This window comes from Carex rostrata, chromosome 10 (genome assembly GCF_964058835.1).
Source record: "Carex rostrata chromosome 10, lpCarRost1.2, whole genome shotgun sequence".
Lineage (NCBI taxonomy): Eukaryota > Viridiplantae > Streptophyta > Magnoliopsida > Poales > Cyperaceae > Carex > Carex rostrata.
Window position 1 is genome coordinate 397,501 of NC_135927.1, and position 5,000 is coordinate 402,500.

Sequence of the window (5,000 nt, forward strand, 5' to 3'; positions counted from 1 at the left end):
TGGGGATTTCAACCCGCATCGGTCTTACGGGCGCCTCCACGCTTAGACGCCCTGCCCCACCGTGTTTCGCCGGCTCTACGGCTGGGAATTTCAACCCGCGTGGTCCGTGTTTTTCGGTAACATATTCGTGCCTTTTGTCCCCGCTGCACCGTGTTTTTTGCCCCCGCTCAACCGTGTTTTTTGCCCCCGCTCAACCGTGCTTACTGCCCCCGCTCAACCGTGTTTTTTCGGTAACATAATCGTGTTTTCGGGTAACATAATCTTGTTTTTCGGGCCATTTTACACCGACGGAGGCACCCACAGGGGCCATGTACACCCCGCTTGGCATGTACATGAGGGGCTGCCTCTTCCAAAAATCCTTCCCCCCTATAGGGGAATATGCATTTTGGGTCTCCAGCCACGCCCAGGGTTACCACCCCCTGGAAATCCCCCAGGTTTACCCCCCATTTTATGTGGATGCATAGATTCAGACCGCCCTGCTCCATCGCTTTTGGCCATTTTTGCCCAACGTTAGCCGCTTCGGCTTGCCGCTGGACTGTTTTCGGGCCTTTTTCACCGACGCTTGGCCGTATCCGCTTAGTTTTCCCCAACGCTTGGCCGCATCCGCTTAGTTTTCCCCCGCTGGACTGTTTTCGGGTCGCTTTTGCCCAACGTTAGCGGCTTCCGCTTGCCGCTGGACTGTTTTCGGGCCCTTTTTCACCGACCCTTGGCCGTATCCGCTTAGTTTTCCCCAACGCATGGCCGCATCCGCTTAGTTTTCCCCCGCTGAACTGTTTTCGGGTCACTTTTGCCCAACGTTAGCCGCTTCCGCTTGCCGCTGGGCTGTTTTCGGGCCATTTTTCCCCAACACTTGGCCGTATCCGCTTAGTTTTCCCCAACGCGTGGCCGCATCCGCTTAGTTTTCCCCCGCTGAACTGTTTTCGGGTCAGTTTTGCCCAACGTTAGCCGCTTCCGCTTGCCGCTGGACTGTTTTCGGGCCAATTTCCACCGACTCTTGGCCGTATCCGCTTAGTTTTCCCCAACGCGTGGCCGCATCCGCTTAGTTTTCCCCCGCTGAACTGTTTTCGGGTCAGTTTTGCCCAACGTTAGCCGCTTCCGCTTGCCGCTGGGCTGTTTTCGGGCCAATTTCCACCGACACTTGGCCGCATCCGCTTAGTTTTCCCCAACGCGTGGCCGCATCCGCTTAGTTTTCCCCCGCTGAACTGTTTTCGGGTCAGTTTTGCCCAACGTTAGCCGCTTCCGCTTGCCGCTGGACTGTTTTCGGGCCAATTTCCACCGACTCTTGGCCGTATCCGCTTAGTTTTCCCCAACGCGTGGCCGCATCCGCTTAGTTTTCCCCCGCTGAACTGTTTTCGGGTCACTTTTGCCCAACGTTAGCCGCTTCCGGTTGCCGCTGGGCTGTTTTCGGGCCAATTTCCACCGACACTTGGCCGCATCCGCTTAGTTTTCCCCAACGCGTTGCCGCATCCGCTTAGTTTTCCCCCGCTTAACTGTTTTCGGGTCACTTTTCCCCAACGTTAGCCGCTTCCGCTTGCCGCTGGGCTGTTTTCGGGACATTTTTCCCCAACACTTGGCCGTATCCGCTTAGTTTTCCCCAACGCGTGGCCGCATCCGCTTAGTTTTCCCCCGCTGAACTGTTTTCGGGTCACTTTTGCCCAACGTTAGCCGCTTCCGCTTGCCGCTGGACTGTTTTCGGGCCAATTTCCACCGACTCTGGGCCGGATCCGCTTAGTTTTCCCCAACGCTTGGCTGCATCCGCTTAATTTTCCCCAGCTGAACTGTTTTCGGGTCACTTTGTCCCAACGTTAGCCGTTTCCGGTTGCCGCTGGACTGTTTTCGGGCCATTTTCCACCGACTCTTGGCCGAATCCGCTTGGTTTTGCCCAACGCTTGGCTGCTTCCGCTTAATTTCCCCCAGCTGAACTGTTTTCGGGTCACTTTTGCCCAACGTTAGCCGTTTCCGCTTGCCGCTGGACTGTTTTCGGGCCATTTTTCACCGACACTTGGCCGCATCCGCTTAGTTTTCGCCAACAATTGGCTGCATCCGCTTAATTTTCCAAGCTATACTGCTTTCGGGTCAGTTTTGCCCAACGTTAGCCGCTTCCGCTTGCCGCTGGGCTGTTTTCGGGCCATTTTCCACCCACGCTGGCACCGACGGGGCCATGTACACCCACGCGCGTGTACATGAGGGGGCACCCATTTTTGAAAACCTTGCCCCCCTATAGGGGAATATGCATTTTGAGGCTCTAGCCACGCCCAGGGTTACCACCCCCTGAAAATCCCCCAAGTCAAAATCACCCATGTAAAATATTCAAAAAAATCTCAAAAAATCACAAAAAATTTATAAAATCAAATAAATTCAAAAAAAAAAAAAAAATTTCAAAAATTCAAAAAAAATTCAAAAAAATTCAAAAAAATTCAAAAAATTCAAAAAAAGTCCAAAAACCCAAAAAAACTTCAAAAATTTCAAAAATTCAAAAAAATTTCAAAAAAATTTCAAAAATTTGCCCCGCTGAACTGTTTTCGGGTCAGTTTTGCCCAACGTTAGCCGCTTCCGCTTGCCGCTGGACTGTTTTCGGGCCAATTTCCACCGACTCTTGGCCGTATCCGCTTAGTTTTCCCCAACGCGTGGCCGCATCCGCTTAGTTTTCCCCCGCTGAACTGTTTTCGGGTCACTTTTGCCCAACGTTAGCCGCTTCCGCTTGCCGCTGGGCTGTTTTCGGGCCAATTTCCACCGACACTTGGCCGCATCCGCTTAGTTTTCCCCCGCTTAACTGTTTTCGGGTCACTTTTCCCCAACGTTAGCCGCTTCCGCTTGCCGCTGGGCTGCTTTCGGGCCATTTTTCCCCAACACTTGGCCGTATCCGCTTAGTTTTCCCCAACGCGTGGCCGCATCCGCTTAGTTTTCCCCCGCTGAACTGTTTTCGGGTCACTTTTGCCCAACGTTAGCCGCTTCCGCTTGCCGCTGGACTGTTTTCGGGCCAATTTCCACCGACTCTGGGCCGGATCCGCTTAGTTTTCCCCAACGCTTGGCTGCATCCGCTTAATTTTCCCCAGCTGAACTGTTTTCGGGTCACTTTGTCCCAACGTTAGCCGTTTCCGCTTGCCGCTGGACTGTTTTCGGGCCATTTTCCACCGACTCTTGGCCGTATCCGCTTGGTTTTGCCCAACGCTTGGCTGCTTCCGCTTAATTTCCCCCAGCTGAACTGTTTTCGGGTCACTTTTGCCCAACGTTAGCCGTTTCCGCTTGCCGCTGGACTGTTTTCGGGCCATTTTTCACCGTCACTTGGCCGTATCCGCTTAGTTTTCGCCAACAATTGGCTGCATCCGCTTAATTTTCCAAGCTATACTTCTTTCGGGTCAGTTTTGCCCAACGTTAGCCGCTTCCGCTTGCCGCTGGGCTGTTTTCGGGCCATTTTCCACCCACGCTGGCACCGACGGGGCCATGTACACCCACGCGCGTGTACATGAGGGGGCACCCATTTTTGAAAACCTTGCCCCCCTATAGGGGAATATGCATTTTGAGGCTCTAGCCACGCCCAGGGTTACCACCCCCTGAAAATCCCCCAAGTCAAAATCACCCATGTAAAATATTCAAAAAAATCACAAAAAATCACAAAAAATTTATAAAATCAAATAAATTCAAAAAAAAAAAAAAAATTTCAAAAATTCAAAAAAAATTCAAAAAAATTCAAAAAAATTCAAAAAATTCAAAAAAAGTCCAAAAACCCAAAAAAACTTCAAAAATTTCAAAAATTCAAAAAAATTTCAAAAAAATTTCAAAAATTTGCCCCGCTGAACTGTTTTCGGGTCAGTTTTGCCCAACGTTAGCCGCTTCCGCTTGCCGCTGGACTGTTTTCGGGCCAATTTCCACCGACTCTTGGCCGTATCCGCTTAGTTTTCCCCAACGCGTGGCCGCATCCGCTTAGTTTTCCCCCGCTGAACTGTTTTCGGGTCACTTTTGCCCAACGTTAGCCGCTTCCGCTTGCCGCTGGGCTGTTTTCGGGCCAATTTCCACCGACACTTGGCCGCATCCGCTTAGTTTTCCCCCGCTTAACTGTTTTCGGGTCACTTTTCCCCAACGTTAGCTGCTTCCGCTTGCCGCTGGGCTGCTTTCGGGCCATTTTTCCCCAACACTTGGCCGTATCCGCTTAGTTTTCCCCAACGCGTGGCCGCATCCGCTTAGTTTTCCCCCGCTGAACTGTTTTCGGGTCACTTTTGCCCAACGTTAGCCGCTTCCGCTTGCCGCTGGACTGTTTTCGGGCCAATTTCCACCGACTCTGGGCCGGATCCGCTTAGTTTTCCCCAACGCTTGGCTGCATCCGCTTAATTTTCCCCAGCTGAACTGTTTTCGGGTCACTTTGTCCCAACGTTAGCCGTTTCCGCTTGCCGCTGGACTGTTTTCGGGCCATTTTCCACCGACTCTTGGCCGTATCCGCTTGGTTTTGCCCAACGCTTGGCTGCTTCCGCTTAATTTCCCCCAGCTGAACTGTTTTCGGGTCACTTTTGCCCAACGTTAGCCGTTTCCGCTTGCCGCTGGACTGTTTTCGGGCCATTTTTCACCGTCACTTGGCCGTATCCGCTTAGTTTTCGCCAACAATTGGCTGCATCCGCTTAATTTTCCAAGCTATACTTCTTTCGGGTCAGTTTTGCCCAACGTTAGCCGCTTCCGCTTGCCGCTGGGCTGTTTTCGGGCCATTTTCCACCCACGCTGGCACCGACGGGGCCATGTACACCCACGCGCGTGTACATGAGGGGGCACCCATTTTTGAAAACCTTGCCCCCCTATAGGGGAATATGCATTTTGAGGCTCTAGCCACGCCCAGGGTTACCACCCCCTGAAAATCCCCCAAGTCAAAATCACCCATGTAAAATATTCAAAAAAATCACAAAAAATCACAAAAAATTTATAAAATCAAATAAATTCAAAAAAAAAAAAAAAATTTCAAAAATTCAAAAAAAATTCAAAAAATCCAAAAAAATTCAAAAAAATTCAAAAAA